This window comes from Podarcis erhardii, assembly GCF_964252035.2.
Source record: "Podarcis erhardii genome assembly, chromosome: 10".
NCBI lineage: Eukaryota > Metazoa > Chordata > Lepidosauria > Squamata > Lacertidae > Podarcis > Podarcis erhardii.
Window position 1 is genome coordinate 63,703,341 of NC_138500.1, and position 26,510 is coordinate 63,729,850.

Here is a 26,510-nt window from a genome sequence, read left to right on the forward strand (position 1 = left end):
TCCCCCCTGTAGAGCAGGGGAAGGGGGGGGGGAAACAGAATTAATCTAACCTGTAAAAGAAAGAAAGGTTATGAACGGGGAAGCTTCCGCTGCCGACACTTCTGGCCAGACTGCCGGAGTAGCGATCGCCTAGAAAAGGAACTGTCAAATGAGCTGTCAAAAGATAGCGGCTACAAAATAAGACTTATTTGAAACATAATAACGGGACTTTGGTGGATTACAGTTTTAATACCACAAAGTGTTACAAAGTAAGGACTTTTGGTTGGACTTGTGCTTTTGGAACTTTCAGTTTCTTTGTAGCTGTTACCTCTGTTTGGATACAATTTCTCCCTCTAGAGGGCTTCAGTTGCATTACGGTGGATTCAGCGGGATTTTCCACTTGCAACTTTCCTGTGTGAACGACCTTGAGTTATGAGCAACCCGCTGGAAGAAATTTCAACAAGAAGTAAAACAAAGCAGGCTCAAAAACAAGCTCAAAAAAGAGGTTCTATATCAGGAGCAGCAGCTGCACAAGAGAAAACAACAGCAGCATCAATGGATTCTATGACACAGGCTCTGCTCAGAATAAATCAATCTTTAGAAGTACTTACTAAGCAGTCTGCAGAGCTCACTAAACAATCTACAGAGAACTCTAAGAAACTGACGGAGCTGACAACAAGATTAGACCTGAACACAACGACAATATCATCTAATACAGACTCTATCAACCGTTTGATCCAAGAGAGTACGGAAACAAGGAAAATAGCTGAGAGTGCCAGAACTACTGCTGAAGAAACCAAGGGAAAATTTGCGCCTATTGCAAAGAAAGTACACGAACATGATGCAGCTTTAGCCCTACTGGAGTTGGAGAGGAAAAGCAAGAACCTGAAACTGAGATTGGTACCAGAAGAGGAAGAGTACAAGCTTGGGGAATTCCTTACAGATAAATTTCAAGATTTTTGGAATGATGAGTTAGATGGAGAGGAAGATGAATTTGTAATAACTTCAGCCTTTCGGATTGGTAGGAAGCAAGGCAAGAAACCAAGAGATTGCTTAATCACACTGAGATCAAAGGAACAAAGAGATAAAATATTGAATTTACATTTCCAGAAGGCCTTGGTCATTAAAAACTCTCAGATACAGATCTTCAAGGATATTCCTAAACACTTTTTGGAGGTTAGAACTCAGTTTAAAGATCTAGTTGACTTACTCAAACAGAACAATATCCCATTCAGGTGGGAATTCCCACAAGGGCTGTCCTTCAACTTTAAAGGGAAGAAAATTAAAATAAAAACAAATCAGGACAAAGAACTTTTTCTGGAAAGAAACTCAGAGGATCTTCAGAAAGGAACTGTTAGTGAGAGGGAAATACCGGACATTTCAAATCTATCATTTGGATTGAACCAAGCACCGACCGAGGAGGAACAACAACTTGGTGCAGTCGGTGGAAGAGGTACCCAGTAATAAAAATGTCTCTGCAACTCTTGAGTTGGAATTGTAATGGTCTAAACCATCCCCGAAAAAGGGGCCAAGTGTTTCATATATTCAAGAAAGAACACTTAGATGTAATTTGCTTACAAGAAACCCACATTACCAGGTCACACAGAAAGCTTCTAATAAATAAGAGACTAGGATTAGAATTTATCTCATCAGATAGAGTCAAGAAAAGAGGAGTAGTGATTTATGTTAAGGAAAAATTCGAGCCAAAAATGATCTTTAAGGATGAGCAAGGAAGATACCTGGCAGTGGAAATTCAAATTCAAGGAGAAAAGATTTTGATTGTTGGAGTTTACGCACCAAATGAGGGGAAGGCTGAATTCTTCAAGAAGTTGCATGAGACTTTAATGGACTTTTTGGACCTTAAAATTATAATGATGGGCGATATGAATGGAGTTGTCTCCACAAGCATGGATAAGGCCCAAAGACAAGTAATATCCAATGATGGAAGACTACCAAAGACTTTTTTTGAACTGACTGACACTATGGACCTGATTGACATTTGGAGAACTAGGAACCCTCTGGAAAAGGAGGGGACTTTCTTCTCTGAAGCAAAAATGACATGGACTAGAATTGACCAAATATGGATTTCTAGTAATCTGGCATCAAGGGTTAAAAAAACAGAAATCTGCCCAAAAACCTGCTCCGACCATAATGCTGTGAAGATGGAAATGAGACTGACAACAGCTGGAACCTTTAGATGGAGAATGAATGACACTCTTTTTGGAGATGAAGAAATTTCTAAAAAGGCCCAAAAGACACTTAAAGACTACTTCGAGATAAACCTGAGATCAGATGTCGAAAAAAGAGTAATTTGGGACGCAAGCAAAGCCGTGATGCGTGGCTTCCTAATACAACAGAATTCAATAAAGAGGAAAAAACAGAATGAGAGGAAAGAGAAAATTTGGAACCTAATAAAAGAAGGAGAGAAGAAACTGAGATCTAAACCCAAGTCTCATGAGATTTTAAGAGAAATAAAGTTTTATCAAACACAATATATGGAACTGATGAATCAGGAAATAGAATGGAAAATAAAACAAATGAGGCAAAAGACCTTCGAGTCAGCAGATAAATGTGGGAAGCTACTGTCATGGCAATTGAAAAAGAGACGAAAGCTGAATACGGTGACATCACTCGAAGTAGATGGGAAGTTTATTAATAAACCAAATGAGATAAGTAACTGCTTTCAAAGTTTTTTCAAGAAACTGTATAAACAAGGGCCAAAGAATGAACAAGAGATAGCAGAATTTATTGAAAAATACGGCCTGCCAAAAATTTCCGAAAAAAACAGAAGGAGTTTGAATGAGAAAATTACAGATCAAGAAATAGAGAGTGCCATTCAGGATATGCGACTAGGGAAATCACCAGGACCAGATGGACTAACTGCGAGATACTATAAGGCATTGAAGGAATGGTTAGTACAACCATTGAAAGAAGTTTGCAACCAAATCTTGGAGGGGAAAAAGGCTCCCGAATCGTGGAAGGAAGCATTCATCTCACTTATACCGAAGACAGAAACTGAGAAACATCAAGTCAAGAACTACCGCCCTATATCACTTTTGAATGTGGATTATAAAATTTTTGCAGACATTTTAGCAAAAAGATTTTAAAAAGTTTTGTTAGAGGAGATTCACAGGGACCAAACAGGCTTTCTACCAGGTAGACAATTGTCAGAAAATGTGAGGAACATTATAGACATTTTGGAACTCTTAGAAACTGACATAAATAGAAAAGCTGTGCTGATTTTTGTGGATGCAGAGAAAGCCTTTGACAACATTTGCTGGAGTTTTATGAAGAGGAATCTCCAAGGGATGGGGGTAGGCCAAAATTTTGAAAACGGTATAGGTGCAATATATTCTGAGCAAAAGGCTAAACTAATTGTAAATGGTATGGTCATGGACGAGATTCCAATAGAGAAAGGGACACGACAGGGATGCCCAATATCCCCCCCTATTGTTTATATCGGTACTGGAGGTTTTCCTGAATATGATTAGAAGGGACCAGCTGGTTAAAGGAATACAGGTCGGAACTAAACATTATAAGTTAAGAGCATTTGCAGATGATCTAGTTTTGACATTACAACAGCCAGAAGCCAGTACAAAAAGAGTTTTGGAATTAATTGAAATATTTGGTCAAGTAGCAGGTTTCAAATTAAATAAGCATAAGACAAAGGTGCTGGAAAAAAATCTAACGATGGGGGAAAAAGATAGTTTTCAAAGAGAAACCGGTTTGGAAATTGCAAAAAGAGTAAAATATCTGGGGGTGAATTTAACATCTAAGAATGTGAACTTATTTAAAGACAATTATGAGAAATGTTGGTTGGAAGTGAAGAAAGATTTCGATATATGGTCTAGGCTGAGACTTTCCTTGTTAGGCCGAATTGCTGTTATCAAGATGAATGTATTGCCAAGATTGTTATTTTTGTTCCAGACATTGCAAATTTTAGACAAGATGGACTGTTTCAAGAAGTGGCAGAAAGATATATCTAAATTTGTCTGGCAGGGCAAAAAACCCAGAATAAAATTTAAGATTTTGACTGATGCAAAGGATAGAGGGGGCTTTGCCCTGCCGGACTTAAAACTCTACTATGAAGCAGCAGCTTTTTGCTGGCTGAAACCATGGCTACTTCTTGAGAATACAGATATTCTGGATCTGGAAGGTTATGATAACAACTTTGGTTGGCATGCATATTTATGGTATGACAAGGTAAAGGTACATAGAAACTTTAAAAACCATATTGTCAGGAAAGCACTGTATAATGTATGGAACCGATATAAAGATTTGTTAGAGAGTAAAACCCCCAGGTGGTTGTCACCAATGGAAGCCAAGGCGGTAAAAAGACTGAACATGGATTCAGACTGGCCAAAATATTGTGAAATTATAGAATATGATGGTGAAAAGTTGAAACTACAGAGTTTTGAGAAATTGAAACCTAAAGTCCGAGACTGGTTACATTATTACCAGATTAATGAGACCTTTAAGCAGGACAGGAAACTAGGATTTCAGAAGGAGAGGTCAAAGTTAGAAACAGAATTGCTAGAACCCAATACTAAGAATTTGTCTAGAATGTATAATTTGCTGCTAAAATGGAACACACAGGATGAAACGGTTAAATCAGCCATGATTAAGTGGGCACAAGATATTGGTCATGATATTATGTTTGCTGACTGGGAGCAGTTATGGACCACAGGTATTAAATTCACGGCATGTAGTGCCTTAAAAGAGAATATAATGAAAATGATCTATAGGTGGTACATGACCCCAGTCAAGCTTGCAAAGATATATCACTTGCCCAATAACAACTGTTGGAAGTGTAATGAATGTGAAGGAACTTTTTATCATCTTTGGTGGACCTGCCCGAAGATTAAGGCCTACTGGGAAATGATCTATAATGAAATTAAGAAAATCCTTAAGTGGACATTTGTAAAGAAACCGGAGGCTTTTCTCTTGGGCATGGTAGGCCAAATGGTTCCAAAGAAAGATAGAACATTTTTTATGTACGCAACAACAGCAGCAAGAATTCTTTTGGCAAAGTATTGGAAGACTAAAGAACTACCTACTCTGGAAGAATGGCAGACCAAGGTGACTGAATTTATGGGACTGGCAGAGATGACCGGCAGAATTCGTGACCAGAGGAGAGAGACAGTGGAAGAAAACTGGAAGAAATTCAAAATTTATCTTAAAAATTGTTGTAAAATTTCGGAATGTTAAGATGTCAAGGGATTGGATATAAAGAATTACAGCTGTAAAAATTGAAATTTAAAAAAATTTAGAGAGAATTAAATATAAAAAGGGATGAAGGATTGCTAAAAAATTTTAAAACAAGAATGCAGTGAAGGGGAGGTTTGGGGAAGTCGTGTTATGTTTGTTTGTTTTTTGTTTATGTTGTAAAATTAATAAAAATTATTTTTTTAAAAAAATTAAATGTAAACTGAATCGAACTGCTCCTCCAATCCTGCCTCCAGTTGAAAGGATTAGAAAGCAGGAGTTGCAGAAGATCCTGGGGAGTCACGGACAGTCAGAGTAGACAATAGAGACTCCATGAATCCAACCTGGCCTAGCAGCTTGCTGTATTGGTGGTCCAGGTTGGCTGTAGATTGTTCAGCAGCAGATAAGTGAATGCCAAGCATGGAGAAATGATTAGTCTTTGAGTACTGAAATGTCATGTGAAGCACAGAATACAGGAGAACAGCTAGTAATTTTGAGGCAGGAGACCTTATGAGAGGACAAAGTGGCATGTAATTACTAATGCAGTCTTCAAATTAAGTGGCTGTGCAGGAGTGCGGACTACACGGGAGGGCAAATTGTTATTTCCTTTCTTGTTCCTTTTATTCTCCTTTCTCTACTTCTTCAGTTCACTATCTGAAATGAATATTTAATGGTCAGGCAGTACATTTCCACTGCAGGCATTTCTCTGAGGTTAATAAGACATGGTGTTTCAGTAAAAGTAATGAGATGTGATGTTTTAGTTTTTTTAATCCCTCTTCTGCCCACCGCTACACTTTGCAACATCCACGTGTGTACAAGCGAGATATCACCGTTGCGTATGGTTTCTCTGTGTTTCTCCATGTTGCCCAAACGAGCCAGTTTTATGTGAGGCATCGTCCTTGTTAAGTAATATATTTAATTGACTCATATGTGGTTCAGTTCACCTTCAGACTAACGGCTGTGTGATTCTAATGGTCCAAAATGTGATTTATAAGCTTCACTCGCATAGACAAAGCCTTCTGGTTACGAAGCCAGGAAGGGGGGGAAATAGTTTCAGTGGAGAGGGATAGAGCAGGGAGGAAATGATTGGAATAGAAAATTGGCTTTGTGGAATGCTATTTGCAAGCTGCACTGAGACAACTGTATTTGCTGCATTTTATGGAGCTAGAGAGAGCAAGTGAAAGAAAGAGAAGGGCAGACTGGTATTGCTGCTTCTCATGGTGGAGTAGTGTGACATCCACAGAGAAGTGATTGGAACACATCCCAGCTCACGAAATCGTCTGCCCATGTTCTGCAGCGGGAGTAAGCAATGTTGTGTCCTCCAGTTGTTGTTCACCACAGCTCCCATCAGCCCCCTCAAGCCTCATCAGAATGTAAGACAAGATGGATGGATTGTGCCAATGGCCTGTCTAATCCAGCATCATGTTCTCACAGTGGCCACCCAGACGCCTGTGGGAAGCCCACAAGCAGGACTGAAGTGCGACAACACTCTCCCCGCCTATGATTCTCAGCAAATAATAATAATAATAATAATAATAATAATAATAATAATAATAATTTATTTTTATTCCCCGTCCATCCAACTGGTTTTCCCCAGCCACTCTGGGCGGCCCCCAACAAAATATTAATAAAAAAAGTGATAAAACAAACATTAAAAACTTCCCTAAACAGGGCTGCCTTCAGATGTCTTCTAAAAGTCAGATAGTTGTTTATTTCCTTGACATCTGCTGGAGGGCCTTCCACCTGCGGGCCACTACTGAGAAGGCCCTCTGCCTGGTTCCCTGTAACCTCACTTCTTGCTGTGAGGGAACTGCCAGAAGGCCCTCAGAGCTGGACCTCAGTATCCAGGCTGAATGATCTGGGTGGAGACACTCCTTCAGGTATTCTGGGCTGAGGCCATTTAGGGCTTTAAAGGTCAGTACCAACACTTTGTGTTGTGTTCAGAAACGTACTGGGAGTCAATGTAGGTCTTTCAGGACCCGTGTTATGTGGTCTCGACGGCCGCTCCCAGTCACCTGTCTAGCTGCCGCATTTTTGTATTCAGAGGCATGCTGACCCTGACAGTGGAGAACACAAAGCACAGAACCCTGACAGTGGAGAACTGTAGGACATAGCCATTGTGACAGGTAACCATCAATATCTCTGCCCTCCATGAATTTGTCTAATCCTCTTTGAAAGCCATCAAAGTTTGCTGCCAGGGATGATGGGCACTGGAGTCCAACTGCATTATTAGTCAATGCTAGAAGGATGGATAATCAGTCCCTGTGAAATATGTACCACTGGGTGATCCAATCAACATTTCCCCTAGCCTTTCACCTTTCTGTTTCCTACCCCTGGCTCTTATTTTCAGTGAGGCTGTGTCATCTACATTATTTCCCGTGCAGTGTCTTTTCCAGACTTTGTGCTTCTTAGCTTTCCATTATGAGTATAGAGAGAGATAAATAGGAATACAAAGTTCATTCTGGCTCTTAAACTTCTACCCAAGGCCTTTTTGCCTTCAGATTGTCAGTTTCAAAAAGCCCAAGCCCTAATTTATAATCCCATATCTTCAATGTGCTGGCTGTGTCAACCAGAGGCCACATTGATCACATGTTTGCTTTGGGTGTGGTAACTGGGAAGTGCCATTGCTGAGGGGGCTAGCCTCATCTGTTTGGGCTAACCTCTATATGCATTTGGTACCTATAGCGCAGGGATGTTGAACAGGTTGATCGTGATCTACTGGTCGATCGTGGGGTGTCCCTGGTCAATCCTGGTTGATCGCATGATCCTGATAGATCCCCCAAATTTATTTATTTATCTATATCTATATCTATATCTATATCTATATCTATCTATATCATCTATATCTATATCTATATCTATATCTATATCTATATCTATATCTATATCTATATCTATATCTATATCTATATCATCTATATCTATATCTATCTGTCATCTATCTATCTATCTATCTATCTATCTATCTATCATCTATCTATCATCTATTTATCTATCTATCTATCTATCTATCGTGGGTGGCGCTGTGGGTAGAACCTCAACGCCTAGGACTTGCCGATCACATGGTCGGTGGTTCGAATCCCCGCGTGGGGTGCGCTCCCGTCGTTCGGTCCCAGCGCCTGGCAACCTAGCAGTTCGAAAGCACCTTCGGGTGCAAGTAGATAAATAGGGACCGCTTACCAGCGGGAAGGTAAACGGCGTTCTGTGTGCTGCACTGGCTCGCCAGATGCAGCTTGTCACGCTGGCCACGTGACCCGGAAGTGTCTGCAGATAGCGCTGGCTCCTGGCCTATAGAGTGAGATGAGCGCACAACCCTAGAGTCTGGCAAGACTGGCCCGTACGGGCAGGGGTACCTTTATCTATATCTATCTATCTATCTATCATCTATCTATCTATCTATCTATCTATCTATCTATCTATCATCTATCTATCTATCTATCTATCTATCTATCTATCTATCATCTATCTATCTATCTATCTATCATCTATCTATCTATCTATCTATCTATCATCTATCTCTATCTCTAATCTATCTAAATCTATCATCTATCTATCTCTATCTCTATATCTATCTATCTATCTATCATCTATCTATCTATCTATCTATCTATCTATCTATCTATCTATCATCTATCATCTATCTATCATCTATCATCTATCTATCTATCTATCTATCTATCTATCTATCTATCATCTATCTATCTATCTATCTATCATCTATCTATCATCTATCATCTATCTATCTATATCTATCTATCTATCTATCTATCATCTATCTATCATCTATCTATCTATCTATCTATCTATCTATCTATCTATCATCTATATCTATATCTATCTATCTGTCTATCATCTATCTATCTATCTATCTATCTATCTATCATCTATCTATCTATCTATCTATCTATCTATCTATCTATCTCTATCATCTATCATCTATCTATCTATCTATCTATCTATCTATCTATCTATCATCTATCTATCTATCTATCTATCTCTACCATCTATCTATCTATCTATCATCTATCTATCATCTATCTATCTATCTATTTAATTTTTAAAAAGCTCAACAACTTTTAGTCTCCCTTTCCAAAAATAGCTCAACAACTTTGGGTCTCCCTTCTCTAAAAAAGCTAAGCAACTTTGGGTCTTCCTTCACCCCAAAAGTTCAACAACTCTTGGTCTTCCTACCCAAAAATAGCTCAACAACTTTGGGTCTTCCTTCCCAAAAGCAGCTCTACAACTTTGGATCTTCCTTCCCCCCAACAGCTCTACAACTTTGGTCAATACAATGGATAGATCACTGCCAATAATTTTTTTAAGTGGGAGTAGATCGCAGTCTCTTGGAAGATGGACATCCCTGCTATAGCGGTTAAACAACTGAATAGAGTTCCTAAGTATGAGTAATCTGTACCAGACATCCCTGTATTGTCAGAGGTCTGACATCTTGCCAAGACATGCTCAGGCTAGGTCACAATTCTTATTTAGAGACTGGAGAAATGCCACCTCATCTTTCGTTTTCCCCCAGCAAATATGAGTGCTTTGAGGTATTTATTCAGTAGAGTTTAGCCAGGGGCACCAACAGTTCATTACAAATATGGAAATAACATTTTAATTAGTTCCTATGGCTACATGAGGTGTTTTCCACTGCCGTTGTAATAATTACTTCCAGCAAAATTTATAGAGTAATGGCCATATGTGTATTTTTCTGTAATTGCCGTTATTATTTAATCAGCATCTAAAAATAGCAACCAGGCTCCTCAGACGTCTTGTTCATTAAGCAATCTTGCTCTCCTGTTTTCAAGAGACAGTTTTCTCCAAAAACACTTGAATTATCCTTTGGAAAATCTTCAGAAGGAAGGACCGTGACTCAGGGGACACTAAGTAACATCTGAAGCACCTTGCCTCATATTTGTGTCAAAAAGTGTCCCCTGTGTTTCGGCCATTTTGTTTAATTCATTCATTTATATTTATTTATGTATTAAATTTCTGTCCTGCCCTTGCTCCCAGAGGAAGATGTTGCATGAGTGGAACCATTTCCGCTCATGAAATGGAATGTTCTCCCCTTCTCTTTTCTTTGCATGCCCTCCATATCCCAAATTCAGGTAAGCAGCTGTGTTGATCTGACGCAGTAAATATATATATATAATAAAAAATTGTCCAGTAGCACCTTTGAGACCAACTAAATTTGTTCTTGATATCTGAAGCAGTGTGCATGTGCCACTACCAAGAAGACCCTCTGCCTGGTTCCACGTAACCTCACTTCTCGCAGCGAGGGAACTGCCAGAAGCCCCTCAGAGCTGGACCTCAGTGTCCGGGCTGAATGATCTGGGTGGAGACGCTCCTTCAGGTATACTGGACCGAGGCCATTTAGGGCTTTAAAGGTCAGCACCAACACTTTGAATTGTGCTTAGAAACGTACTGAGAGCCAATGTAGGTCTTTCAGGACCGGTGTTATATGGTCTCGGCTGCCACTCCCAGCCCCCAGTCTAACTGCCACATTCTGGATTAATTGTAGTTTCCAGGTCACCTTCAAAGGTAGCCCCACGTAGAGCGCGTTGCAGTAGCCCAAGCGGGAGATAACCAGAAGGTCAGCACCAACACTTTGAATTGTGCTCGGAAACATAATCCATCAATCAATAAGGAGCGTATCCTCAAAATAGGAAGGTAAACAATGCCGATTTTTCTTGACTTTGAGCCATCCTCACTGGAGCCATAAACACTGTAGAGGAGAAAACACTTGCACATGCATGGGTGGCTATACTGTGCTGGCTGGCAGTGTGAGTGACCGTAGCATGCAGATACATTCCTGAGTAGCCAGTCAGCTGAGAACAGCAAACAACTGGGTTCTTGTGGTGCTTACCACAATCTGGCTTCCTGAAAGAATGGGAAGAGCACAGCAATCGATCACCTGCTGTAGGAATGGGTTTCCCAAACCCAAAACTGACTATGAAGGCAGTTTGAAAACTGCACCAAAATCCCTATTTTTCCTTAGATAAAATCCATTAACTTGAGCTCTGAGTCAATGTATAAACAAAAACCTGGCTGTGCTCAGTCCGTGGCAGCAATAAGTGACCTTGCCAAGTTCCAGTAGAGCAGCGATGATGCATCTGTGCCTTATCTTATGTGTTGACCACAAAATACGCACAGACCCAATCTGGGAACAGCGCCAGAGCGTGTTCTCGGAGATAATGACCCCTTCCTCCAAGATAAGAGTAGGAAGAGGAAGATCCTTTTATGGTCAGGAGTGCAGGAAGGAAATCCCTTTATGGTCAGGAGCAGGAATATCTGTGATGTCAACCTGCGTGTACAAGCTGACGTGGCTGGGGAAGCGGGAGAGGGTGTCTGGAGGATATATATACTGCATGAAACTTGTCATTTCTTTGGACTTGCTGTGGACTTGATCACGCAAGTGCCTTCTGCTATCCGGAGAGCAGAATAAACTCTCTTGGAATCAACCTCGGTGTCATTTGACTTCCTTCCTCCTGTCCCGGAGCAACGCAGACCCAATCGGTGAACTCCAATAAGGCTACACTGCAACACCATAGGGGTGTGTTTGAGTACATTTTCCCTTAGCATTTGGGACATCTGTCCTAAGGCAGGAGAAAACCTTGAGACGGATCTGAAATAGCGCAGTGTGCCTTTGAAAAAGCCCCTTTCGCTGTATTTTCTCCAGCTATGTGATCGGAAGCAATTAGCAAGTGATGATGTTTGTCTTCACACTGGGAGAAGCATCACCTGCTGATTTCTGCATATCAAGTGAGTTTTCAAACTGAGCACACAGAGGTGGAACTGGTTTGTTTCCTGGCTAGTTGGCTACCCAACCCTGGACATATGTGCAAAAAAACCCCCAAACATTTTTAAAAAGAAAATATAAAAGGAAGTGTAATTGACAACAGGTGTCTCTCTCCCGCCAGGTGTAATTACATGCATTTAAAAATAAGTAAATCTCTGTGTCCTTTCATTGCAACATCCACAAAAATGGAAAGACTCCTGATTTATGGAGAAGCATTTGTTGAGTTTGGCTTTGACTTAAGAATTTCCATGCAGACATTTGAAACAATTAACACTTTCAGGAAACACTTTGACACGACAGCATATTGCAAAAGCAACGGGAGGCCCAAGGTGTGAAACAGATTTGGTGTATTTCTGTATCCTTGTTACATGGCCTTTTGATTGCAAGAAGGAGAGAAGTGTACAAATCTATAATAAACACAGGATTGCACTTTTTTTTATTTTCATGTAGCTTCATATTACCCACTAGAATGATATAGCTGGTAAATATCTTATCTGTATCTTTGCCAATACCTTGTTTTATTTCCTGGTTCTTGTTGGAATCTGGGGAATGGATACAATTGTTTAGGCTGAGGAAAGGTTACCATATGCAATGTGCTAAAATTAAATGGGGTGACTAATTGTAAGCTAAAGCAGGAGTCTCTCATAACAGATTCACTGCAAACCTACCCAAACAGAAAACTAATCTGAGTGGTTAATTGCTGTTGCTAGGGGGAAAATATATATCCTGAAGGAGGCAACAATTTCCTGCATAAATATAGGGATCTATATTTATAGAACTGCCCTGAGACCTGTGGGTATAGGGCAGTAGATAAATTCAATTAATAATACGAATAATATCGAGGCTAACAGAACAGTGCATTCATATACTGCATTGAATAGACCTTTTCAAGGATAGCTGAATCTGTCAATTTTACTTTCAGCTTCTAAGTTTTACAATCCGAAATTTGGTACTTCCCCTTTCTGCACCACTTTGAGATATATGTATTTTAAAAAGTGAGATTGATATTTTGAAGGGGGGGGGAGATTGCGTGAACAGTTGTGTGCTTTTGGTGTGCCTTTCCCCTAAAATGCACACATAAAACTGCATTTCCCAAGCGTTTTATATATTATTTTTTAGGAATGTACACATTTTTTTGCACCCTTTCCTCTAATATACAAGTTTTGGTACACATTCTTTGTTTATTTGTTGGAGAACTGCACTCCACCATTCAGAGGAGTGCTCATTGCATGGGATAGCGACCTTTAAATTTATACTTTGGTTGGGGAAGTACGAATGAGGTAGGTGCAAGTCGAACGGATTTCTCCTTCATCGCTAGTTCAGCACCTGCCATTGTAACCATAAAGACCCATTCAGCATGAGGCAATTGGGCTTGTTTTAAAGCAGGCATAGGCAGATTCCGGCCCTCCAGATGTTTGGGACTACAATTCCCATCACCCCTAGCTAACAGGGCCAGTGGGCAGGGATGATGGGAACTGTAGTCCCAAACATCTGGAGGGCCGGAGTTTGTCTATGCCTGTTTTAAAGAGTCTTGTGGAAGAAGGAAAACACTGTGGGTCTCAAAGAGGATTTTTCAACCACAACAGCCTTAAGCTTTGGGTTCCTACTCTACATTGAGCTACTTCCTGCAGGCATATCATTTGTTTATGTGCACACCACTTTCACATTCTGTCCCATTTAAACAAATTACATACTGTGTGACTGTGACTTCATTCCAGGCTGAGTAAGCTTACTATTATATATAATCTAATAAGTGATATTGAGAAAATTAGCCCTGAATGAGAGTGATGACATTAAGAGCTGCTGTCGCCTGGAGCGAGTGGAAAATGGTATTATGAGAGCTATGCAAATAGCATTGCATCACAAGTTGTAATCCCAAACTTCTTTCTTTCTTTCTTTCTTTCTTTCTTTCTTTCTTTCTTTCTTTCTTTTTTTTTTTTGCAAGGGGAAAGGAATGAGACATAAATAAAATCTCAATTACAATGCAAAGAAAAGCAGGCACGGCTTGAGCTGAGAGGAAACAGCAGCAGTGGATTCTGTGTTAAAATCGAAAAGCTTGCACAGACTGAACGTTGATGGTTTGCAAATGGAAGGTGGTGATCTGCATGGATTATGCCGTTATGTGTTACTTACATGACAGTGGCATGCAATTTTCACAGGACTACACAGCTTGAAGTCTTTGCAGCTGAATGCAGCAAAATATCCATATATGGTGCCTGAACAAGGATGTCAGATCTATTTTTTGCTGCCTAAAGAAGAAGAAGAGTTTGGATTTGATATCCCGCCTTATCACTACCTGAAGGAGTCTCAAAGCAGCTAACATTCTCCTTTCCCTTCCTCCCCCACAACAAACACTCTTTGAGGTGAGTGAGGCTGAGAGACTTCAGAGAAGTGTGACTGGCCCAAGGGCACCCAGCAGCTGCATGTGGAGGAGCAGGGAATCAAACCCGGTTCCCCAGATTACGAGTCCACTGCTCTTAACCACTACACCATGCTGGCTCTCAAGCCTCTCCTCTTCCCCGAGGGGAGGTGTTGTGAGTGGGAATCACTTCCTGAGCTCACGTGGGGGGGGGGCTGCATCCCTGGAGTCCTGTGCCTGCATCACGCATCCTACCCAGCCAATCCAGCTGGCTGGGGCACGTGCATGGTTTAGCTGTTTAAAAACGGCTACGGGCACATGAGCGCTGCCTTGTTGTTCCAGCTTCCTCGAATCACCCACCCTCCCTCCCTCTAGGTTTTGCTTCTTCACCTTGACCTTGCTATGGACCTCGGTTGGTCGTCTTGGTTGTCCAAGGGGCCTGGTAGGAATTTTTTCCACTTGGCAGATTGGCACCAGCCACTTGGTTTTTCGCCTGCCTTGTAGCAAATCTTCACAACTTTGTAAGGTTTGGCGGTTAGGCATTGGAAAATGCGTTGTGTTTTGTAGGGGAGGTTGTGGCCATCAGCTACCCCTCCCCTTGACGCGTACAGTGGTACATCTGGATGTGAACGGGATCTGTTCCGGAGCCCTGTTCATAACATGAGCAGAACGCAACCTGTGTCTGCGCGTGTGCGGGTTGCGATTCGCTGCGTCTGCGCATGTGCGTGATGTCATTCTGAGTGTCTGCGCATGCGCAAGTGGTGAAACCTGGAAGTAACCCGTTCTGTTACTTGCCACGGGACGCAACCTGGAAAGATTTAACCTGAAGTGACTTTAACCTGAGATATGACTGTATTCCGTTAAAGGAATCCGGCAGTCGTGGTTCCTGTCCGATGCCCAAGTGGTGGCTAGGGCCATGGCACGACCCTCCGGTGACTCTAGGGGAAAGCTTCCAGTCGATTTGCATCAACAAGCTCCCCCTACAGGTTGTTAACCTTTGTGTGACTCCCTGCAGAGTGGGCAGGAGTCAGATATAGTCAGTTCAGTTCCAGTGCCTAAGCCAATATCACTCACATTCTGTAACCAATAAAGTTGTGGCCTTTTTTAGCCCATTAACCTAAAATGCTTGTGTCCATGTGTCTTATTTCATCACAAAGTGGGGAGCAGGGCCTCGACTCACAACTGAGACTGCAACAATTGCATGAAGCACTTAGTAGCATAGCTGTCAACTTTTCCCTTTTTTAAGGGAAATTCCCTTATTCCGAACAGGATTCCTTGCAAGAAAACAGAAAAGTTGACAGCTATGCTTAGTAGACCAAACTAAGCTGGCAATGTATCCTAGTTTGTAGAGGATAGTATGTCAGGCTAGCCAATGTCCTGGCTTCCAGATAGCACTGGGGTAGATGAGAGAGGTCCATACAGCTTGGCCTGGTGTGAAGAAAGTGCCAATATTTGGTCTAATTGTTTCTTACATGTTTCTTATACTTTCTTCTTATTCTGGATATCTAGCCACCTACATCTAACCAAGCATTAAAAACGTTGTGAAATATTGCCGTAGCTATCAACAAAGTCCAGCACACAACAAAGCAATTGTGGTGTTTGTGCATATGACAAGCAGTGGCATCTGGTTGACAAAATGTGTTAGCATATGCAATGGTAGCATTTTGAGAAAATATATGGAAGGCTAGCTTATGCGGCGGCAAGAAATATGGGAAAATTTCAAACAGAAGGTCCTAAGTATTCATTTTTGTAGCATCTCCAAATTTCTTGCTGTCTGCTTCAGAAGATGGATGATTCGATCTACCCTTGCATTTGTCTTTTGGCTGAGAAAAATAGATTTTAGTTCAGCTTGAAGCTCTTGCCTCAGTGGTTTCCAGATAAGCATTGCACTGGTTTGTCATCTGTAGAACTGAGGTTCAAAAGGAAGACCTGCTATGTACCTAACAAGAGTGTGTGGACACCATTAGTATGTGCAGTTTGTTCCCCCTAAAAAGATGATGCAGTTGGTTCCCATTAGAATCATTTAGATTTTAGGCACTAGCTTATTCCACACCTTCTTTTCAATGTGGATCATGTTCAGCTAACTTTGTCTGGATCCAATCCACTGCTTGTAAATGTCTGCAGCACAGAGAATAAGTCTCATTCTGCATATGTGGTGGGAGAGGCCACAGGCAAAAAGTGGGTGAAGCAACAGAGGTAATGTGATGCTTACCTCTGTCCAGCAGGTACATTCCAGCAAACCAAACATCTTACCATTCTCCATTCAGGTAAGCATGCAAAAGTATGGACACAGGTCAAGGAATGTGAGGAGACTGCATAGCAGGGCCACTGAAAGGTGTGCCCAAAGGTAAAGGTAAAGGTAAAGGTAAAGGTAAAGGTAAAGGTAAAGGTAAAGAGACGCCTGACCGTTAGGTCCAGTCGCAGACGACTCTGGGGTTGCGGTGTTCATCTCACTTTACTGGCTGAGGGAGCTGGCGTACAGCTTCTGGGTCATGTGGCCAGCATAACTAAGCTGCTTCTGGTGAGCCAGAGCAGCGCACAGAAATGCCATTTCCCTTCCTGCCGGAGTGGTACCTATTTATCTACTTGCACTTTGACATGCTGTCGAACTGCTAGGTGGGCAGCAGCAGGGACCGAGCAACGGGAGCTCACCCTGTTGCGGGGATTCAAACCGCCGACCTTCTGATCGGCAAGCCCTAGGCTCTGTGGTTCAGACCACAGAGCCACCTGTGTCCCTTGTGCCCTAAGGTAGGGGTTCCCAACCCCCCCTTTAGAACTGTGGGCACATTTGCAATTTTAAGAAAAAGCCACGGTGACCTTCTCTGGTAACTTCTCTCCTGGATCATCTCCATGACACCCCTAAGAGACAGGAAGATAAACAATACACATACACAGAAGTCCCTTTCCTGAGGGAGCTGGGTAAAAGATGAATCTAGTAGAATTAAGCTGCTGGTTGAAATAAACATAAGCTAAAAGAGGAAATGGGGAAAGTACAGTGGTCCCTCTGGTTATGAACTTAGACGAAGGTCTGTTCTTAATCTGAAACCATTCTTAACCTGAGGTACCACTTTAGCTAATGGGGTCTCCTGCTGCCACCACGCTGCCACCACATGATTTCTGTTCTCATCCTGAGGTAAAGTTCTTAACCTGAGGTACTACTTCTGGGTTAGCGGAGTCTGTAACCCGAAATGTTTGTAATCCGAGGTGCTTGTAACCTGAGGCACCACTGTATGTCACTCTTCTAATGCCCTTCTTCAGCTCTATGTACTTTTCAAGGTAGAAAAAGATAGCCACCCTCATCACTTTGTGTCTAAGGGGGGCAGTGAGAGAGAGGCATTGTGGGAACAAGGAGACAATCTCAATGGAATGAGGTGTGGCCTGGAGAAATTTCTGAGGAACTGATAGAAATGGTATGAGGGTCATATTTGTCCCTCTGGCCTGAGGTTCCAATCCTCTGAAGTGATGGATATCACCAACATCCTTCACCCACTGAATGCCTCAGGTCTGCATTCAGGAAGAACATAGGTGTATAAGCAGACTCTCTGATTAATGAAACCCTTTTTTTGCTTCTCCAAATATTTTTTGTGCTATAACCAAAGCGTTATTACTTTTTTTAAAAAAAGAAAAATCAGAATGTGTATTTCCATCAGCAGATTTCACACAGACAACAGAAACCCAGATGGCAATGAAGAAACAATAAACCATCAAGCTTTTAGACTGTAATATTCATCACATTATCGGATGTAGCAAATTTCCCCAACACCTGGTAATCAACAAATTATTCCTGCAGTAGCGCCATTAAACAGACAAATAGAAACTGTGGGATACTTGTTAACAAGGCCTTCAGCTGGAAACAAAACTAGGCAGTTGGGAGGACGGCTGAGGTGCAGTTTTTTTCCCCATTGGAGGGCGGCATTGTTGTTTTTACATCTCCTGCTATAGTGAGGGCAACAATGATTGATGAAATAATCAGTTACATTATTTGCTCAGGAAACTACCCCTAGATTTATTTTTAAATGACCTTGATTAATCAGGTAGCAGATTTCATATTTTTTAATTGCAAAATTGTAAGAACATAAGCAACAGTGTCCTGATGATAACATTATTTCAAAAAATTGTCAAATAAATTCAAATTTAACGTCAAAGAAACCTTATACTACTATACTACCTTCTTTCAGCCCATCTAACAGCACATACCAACTCAAACTATATCCTATTGACTTCAATGTGCCTTTCTGTCATGTAAATGGGTATAGGATTGTAGCTTAAATGTGTACACTTTGTCATGTGCAGCATATTATTACATTATTTTTTCAACTAATCATTAACCTGTGAACCTTGTGCATTTCCCCATGAATCTGCTTCCTGAATTCAAGGGTGATGATGAAGTTACCCTCCAATTCGCCACCAAATTGTTATTACTGTTAAGGTGAGCACCTCTCAAATATACAGGAGGCAGGGTTCAGCTTAGGAGAAGCATGTGTTGTTCTTTCCCACACAGGAGAGAATATGTCTTTAAAAACAATGTTGTTTGGTCGTGTCTGACGCTTCGTGTCACCATGGACCAGAGCACGCCAGGCACTCCTGTCTTCCACTGCTTCCCGCAGTTTGGTCAAACTCATGTTGGTAGCTTCGAGAAAAATGTTCAACCATCTTCTCCTCTGTTGTCCCCTTCTCCTTGTGCCCTCCATCTTTCCCAACATCAGGGTCTTTTCCAGGGAGTCTTCTCTTCTCATGAGGTGGCCAAAGTATTGGAGCCTCAGCTTCACGATCTGTCCTTCCAGTGAGCACTCAGGGCTGATTTCCTTCAGCATGGAAAGGTTTGATCTTCTTACAGTCCATGGGACTCTCAAGAGTCTCCTCCAGCACCATAATTCAAAAGCATCAATTCTTCAGCGATCAGCCTTCTTAATGGTCTAGCTCTCACTCCCCACTTCCATACATCACTACTATAAAAACAAACAAACCAACAAACCAGAAAAACCCATTAAACTTGTTATTACAAGCTTTCATTGTTCCCTCATTCAAGGGAGTGATCAGGTCTATCTTGGAGCTGTGCAGCACATTCACCCGAGACATATTTGGAAGGACTCGGGTGACCGTTGAGTTGGGTTCTGACAACCACAGATCCCATCAGGTTGGGTTGGAAGGCCAGAACAATGTATGGCTGTCAGGAAAAAGAGGCAGGCATTGGGCGAGAAAAGCCCACAAAAAGGCCCAGGCCTAAACGAGAAGGTAGGACTTTGCTTCTTGGTTGTCCTTCCTGAGAGAAGCCACTTGTACCGCCACTGTGTGCAGTTCTAATTATATTAATTCTCTCTCTCTCTCTCTCTCTCTCTCTCTCTCTCTCTCATACCAGGGATGTACTGTGGATTGTGTCCCAATATTTCACGTGCCAAGGATCTGGAACAAAGGTGGCATGAGAGGATAACTCTCTGTCCCATGGCAACCACAGGATTTAGCCCTGAGTTTAATGCTTCTAAGCACCTCACTACTTCTGATGCTTCCGAGTGAATGAGAAAGAGGGATTAAGATATGGTTCAGGTTGGCTCATCATCTCAGCAAGATCGATCGGATGTTTTTCCATTGCGTAGAGGAGGGAGCGGGATAGAAAGAGGTTAGAGAATTCATGGAACTGATCCATTGAAAACAAAGAAAAAATAGATGCTGATGATTAACAGCAGATGAGGTGAAAGCACCTGCAACCTGTTCTTCTTGAACAATTTCTAGGAAAGAGGTAGATAGCTTTTTTCCAGAGAAAGGGCTGCTTTGCTTTATGGGAACCACTGGTCACTCTCTCTCTCTCTCTCTGCCTGTATTCAGTTGTGGGCTTTATTGTGTTCGTTTTCCTGGGTATAATTCTAATGCTTATGTCCTAGTTTGTTCCTTGTACACTGCAGTACCTGTTGTGTTTTGGAATAGTGGCTTTTTGATTGATATACTGCTGTGTCATGCTAAATTTTAAACAGCGGGAAATAACTGTGTGCCAAGATACCGCCCCAGTTTTCATCACGTGAGGGCAACATGATCATGAAAACCATGGGGAAAATGCAGTGCAAAACTCTCATGATCTTCTGAGTTAAAGAGGTTGATTTTTTTCTTTCTTTCTGGAAACAACTCTGAAATGAGCACCAAATGTCCACAAGATTCTTCTAGATTTCCAGAAGTGGCTTTTGCATCACGTGAGGATCACACGCAATGTGAAAATTACCAGGTAAGAAAACATTGGGAAGAATGTGTCATCTGAATGCAACATCTCTCTCTCTCACACACACACACACAAACACACCTGAGAATAAACACACACCAATGTCTAGGCAGTCTGGCTGGTGCTAGACTAGAGGGCTCTTTGGCACAGACCCAAAACAATTCTCATGTTTTTAGGAATCTACCATATCTGCTTGATTGCACAGAGACGCCACAAGCGATCATGTGCCAATGCCCATTGCAGTTTGGATTGCCGGGAACTATTATTTATGTTGTATAAAGCTGCCACTGAATTTATGATGTTTCATCTCAACAAGACATCTCAAGGAAGAGAGATATAAAGTGCCATTTGGGGCCTCTTTTAACTAAGAAGCTATCAGCAAATTCTACAAACAAACACAACAAAATTTCATAATAATTCTCAATTGAGGACACAAATGACTGAAGGAGAAATGTAGATTTCACTTACTGATTCCAGCTAACCAGCCAACTATTAACAAGCAGTTTCAAAGAGTTTTATCTCTCTCTCATTTTTTGACCAAACATTTTCTGCTCTTGTTATTACTTTTTCCTTCAGCTCCATCCAAATATTATAAAGCTATCAATTTCTTGTCAATTCAGAATGACTTCTGAAAGTGATGTGTAAGCCTTCCAGTGATAACTTTCTGACAACTTCCTCATCTCTGTAAGTTGCTTGTAGGAGCTAGATTAAACTACCTGCCATAATTTGGGAGCCCATGGCTGTAAAGCAAAAGGAAATTAATTTCCCTGTCACCATTTGGATAAAGCTACTAATTTCAAGCATCTCTTCGTTTCCCTTTACAGGCATGTATCATATGACAGGCTGTCCCATTTTTTAAAACAACAACAACAACACTTTTTTTTTTTGGTCTTCAGCTCCTATCAGCATTCTGACATAAAGAATACAATGAGAGAAATCTGAAATCCACTGGCTGGATTTCAGAAACAGAAAGCTTTCATTTCTTTCCAAGGGCCAAACTAAAGTTGATGTTTAAAAGTGTAATGTACAAATACATATATTGTGTTTTTTCTGTCTTTCTTAAATTAACTATGGTCAGAATGGATTGCTGTTGGGATTGCAGAGCATGGTGAGGAAAGGTCAATTCCATCTCTTTACAGTGACACCTACCCCCAGATTTTCCCCCCTGCCCATGCAGCTATGAAACTTAGGGTGGGGGGCTGTCATTGACTCCCAAAGAAAACCTTTTATTAAGTCTTGTAACTATACAGGGTGATGGTGATAATTTGTTGTGGGTGGGGAGTCACAGCTGGGGGCGGATGGAAACTTTTTTCTCTGCATAATGTGATAATCCTTTTGCCTTATGATGATGATGTTGCCTGCTAACCATTTTGACTCAAGAAAATCACCTGCCTCCCAAGACACCCCCCCCCCGGAAGGCTCCAAAGATGCCACCTTAGGGCCCAGAGCCTGGAGGTGGGACACTGAGGAGCAGTTGGTAGAAGGGATGAGTTGGGAGCTGATAGAAGCAGGAAAAGGAGGGCCTTCCGGGACAGGATTAGAAGCTCAGAGTCACAGTGTGTCATGCTTCAGGGAATCGAATCCCTCCCCCGGTGGCAGTGTATAAGCAGATCAAATGAAAGGAGCGTTCTTACCAGTTGGTTTCTTTAATAATCACAGGGAGAGACAAAGGAATGCATATCTCTCCAGAAATGGTGGTTGCTCCCATTAAAGGCTCCCTCCCTCCATCCCCATCAATTCACTTCACTCCTACGTCGGGTAATCTGAGTTTGTTGCCTCCGCGCTCTCTGTTCTGTCACTCTCAAAGCCCATCTAGTCTTAGGTGAAGGGGGGGGGTCAGGAATGCTGTCCAAAGGCACTGAATCTGCCAGCTGTCTCTCTCCTGATGTTTCCTCTTCTAGCTGTTCCTCACCCAGTATTTCCCAGCTTTCCCCCTCTGGACTATGCCCCTCTGCAAACCACTTTTCTAAATCAACACTGTCCTCTTGCCCTTGGGAAGGTTCAGGAGAAGTTGAGGGTGGCTCCCACCATTCCTCATCAGTCCAGCCCCTGACACAGCGTGTGCTCAGATAGTCCCAGTCCTGCTGACTCTTCTCCCCCTCTGACCTCCCACTTGAGGAGGATCCTGCACGTTGCTGAGCAATGCACCAGACCAGAGGTGTCAGCTTGAATAAAATATTGGGGGCCAGGTATGCCGTGCCCTGCATAATCAATCATATGCCATGGCACATGCACACCATTTGAATGGCAATGTCTATCAACTTTGTTAAATGATCTTTATTGGTTTTACAGATTTTTAAAAAATTGCCATCATAATACATAATACATAATACATACCTTATTTCTTTTGACCTTGATACTTTAAATGAGTTTGTACTTCCCTCCCTCCTCCTTCTGGTTTCTCTATATTTTCTTTATATTTACGCATTTGTCATGTTTACATTCTATGTGTACTTAATACTATGGAATAATACTCTTCAAAATTTCATTAATGTACATCCTTCAATTGTTGTAATATTTTTGTTCAATGTTCTTAAATCCAAAACGAATGATTTTTAGTAAACATTATGAGATCTATTTCAGTCCCGCGAGTGTCTTTATTTGTGTATAGTTCTTTTCTATGTATGTTGTAAATTTCATCCAATCTCTTTGGAATGCTTCGTCACCCTGTTCTCTGATTTTTCCAGTCATTTTTGCTATTTCTGCATACTCCATGAGTTTCCGCTGCCATTCTTCAACTGTGGGTATTTCATGTTGCTTCCATTTCTGTGTGAGTAGTATTCTCGCCGCCATAGTAGCATAAAGGGACAGTTTCTGGTCACTCTTTGTTATATCATCTCCAACCATACCTAGCAAGAATGTCTATCAACGTTTGGGTGGCAGACCTCTCAAATATATATTTTTTGGGGGGTGAAGGGACCTTGCCCCCTAGGAGTTGTCTCCTATGTGCCACACAGGGCCAGAGGAGCAGCTCACCCCCTCGATGCAGCCTTTTTCTGCTTGGGAGGGATCCAGAGTGAGAGGTTAGAGGGGGAAGGGCTGGCCTAGAGCTTAGTTTCAGCAACACCTTCATTGAGTTAAGATGAACCAGGGACATAGCTGTGTTGTTGTTTTTCTGCTAATTAAAAGCTAATTGCATTCTGTGCCTTCTTTGTGTGTCTGCACCTACCCTGTGGATGACCTGGCTCCTTGACAGCTCCTTGACACTAGGCATGGGAGAAGCAGAAGTGTGTACGAGTCCTCAACCAGTCTATTACTTTTAAAAGATACCATTCCATTAATACATTAAACATTAATGAAATGCTGACATTGACTTGGGGTTCCTACTATTAGAGGAGTTCAGTTTATAGCACGCACCCTCTTCACCCCTCTTCAAGAGCTCAGTCATCACCATAGCCATATCTTCTTCTTTTTTACGCAGTCAATCACTATTCCATATGTGTAATTAGGCAACGTCCACAGATAGCATAATGCTGTGCACACAAATTCAGTCCCTAGCTGGCATTTCTGTACGGCCACCAAGTACGCACATAGTATTCCAATATCTGAAACATCTACAGCAACTCCAACAAATATATCACAAACTATTTGAGAGCAAAATTCAGTGCAATCATGGCCAAATGGGATTGTTAGAGCATCCGCAACTATGTGAGAACTGATAAGTGGGATTTAAACTTGAGAATGTAATGAGAGTTGACACCTATTTGTGACATGACTGTATCATAGATTGCCTGCAGCAAGATAGCATCACCATTCCTACCAGGCAAAGATGTATTTGCTGAAGGTGAAAATGTCATTTAAACAGTCGAAACCTTTCAAATAGTCTGAGCTAGATGCCATGTACAGTTCCTGTCTTCTTGGAATAAATATATACAATTTAATGCACCGGTGAAAGGAATAAGGCTTTATGGGTTGTTAAATGATGGTGGATTTTGCATCTTCATTTATATCCCTAGCCAATGGCAGGGGAATTTGATTTGTGCTGGCAATGGTTCGTAATCAAATATTGTGGCAAGGCTGTGTGTACCACATATATCCTATTAGAAGTGATATTATAGATCTGTCCATCTGTCCATCTCTCTCTGTCTGTCTATCCATCAGACAGGATAAAAAATAAAAGTGCAATGAAATCAAGCACTTCTTCATTTAAAAAAGCTCAACTTCCCATTCGTATCAAGTGTCATCTAGCACTACTGAACAAACAGTCCCTTTTCATAAACCCAAGAATGCTTTGTTGACATCTGTAGGCAGGAGAACATTCTTAACGTGGATTAAAAAATAATAGATTAGTGCAAGGCTAATGGTTATTTTAATTTTGCTGGACACTGTCCAGAATGGCTAGGGAAACCCAGCCAGATGGGTGGGGTATAAATGATGATGATGATGATTGCAAGACAGATGAAATCTTGGCATCCTTGCATCATCCAATTTATTGTACAACAGAGAAGGGAAACCTCAAGTCTGGGAACTGAATGTGGCCCTCCAGGATTATCTTTCTGGCCCTCAGGACTCTCTCAGATCATGTCAGGATGCTGTCAGCTGCTCCTGGCTGGTTGCCCAGGAAAGTATAAAGACTAGGGAAAGTTTCTTACAGTCTTTTTTTTTATTTCAGTCTTTACAGTGCCAGAGCACATGGAAATGCGATTTACCTTCCCGTCACAGCAGTACCTATTTATCTACTTGCACTGGTGTGCTTTCAAACTGCTAGGTTGGCAGGAGCTGGGACAGAGTAATGGGAGCTCATCCTGTCATGGGGATTCAAACCACTGACCTTCCGATCGGCAAGCCCAAGAGGTTCAGTGATGCAGACCACAGAGCCACCCGTCTCCCTCCACAAATTCTAGTGCTATGGGAAAGGGAGAGAAACTTTATTCATTTCCCCCATGGCACACATCATTTTATAAACTTCTATCATGTCTCCTCTTAATTGTCTTTTCTCTAAAATAAAAATTCCCCATTTGCTGCAACATTTCTTCACAGAGGGATGAGGCCGCACCATAATTTTGTTTAATGGCATTTTGATTTTCAATTCCTTACCTAATGATCCCTAGCATGGAATTTGCCCTTTTCACGGCTGCCGCATACTGGATCAACATCCACAAAATCATGAAGAGATTGAAAATTACAGGTATCCAATTTGGAAAACAAATGTTGCTGGGGTCACAGTCTTATTTGGCAAGGAATCCCAGTTTTAAAATGCCCACCATCTGTATGTGTGTAAATATGTGTGTCTGTCTATGAGAAAGAGAGAGGAAACAGACATAAAAGGATTTTACTTGGGAAACGGAAAGAAAGATATTGGGAAATGTTTTTAATGTTTTGTTTCCAATTGGTTGAACTCTTAAGGATTATATTATGAGAATATAAGTGATTGTTCCACATTGAATACACAATCAGTTTATTTATGCATTTTCCAGATATTCTAGAGAAAACAAAGAGTCTCAGCTTTAGGACTAAGAAATGTATTACTGCATAAACTTTCCTAAGCCACTCTGACGAAATTGATTCAAGCTCACAAAAACTGATGTCATATTAAATGTGGTTAGTCTTTAAGGTGCAACTAGACTCTTCCTGGTTCTTTATATATGTCAGTGATCTGGATTAATCAGATTTATGTCTCTCTGTCTCTCTCTCCTCCAGTTTAAGCTTACAGCAAATTTCTTATTTCCATTCTTTTTCAGGAGTTGTGATACTCAGACAGCTGAAACTGTCTTTAGGGCAAGACTGGATCAAATGAAATAAGCCGTTGTTATAAAAGTGTGTTTGATTGCCATATTTCCAGTTCATCTCTTCCCTGCTTAAAATTTCTGCCAGAAGCCAAATTTACTGAAAAGTTTTACAGAAAAGGGAAAGAAAGTGGAGCTCATCGAAAACTAGCCCACCATTTATTGTTCGACGAGAAGTAGGAAATTGCAGGTTGGTAGGTCGGTAGTACTGTGTTGCAAATGCGTTACGATTTTCAA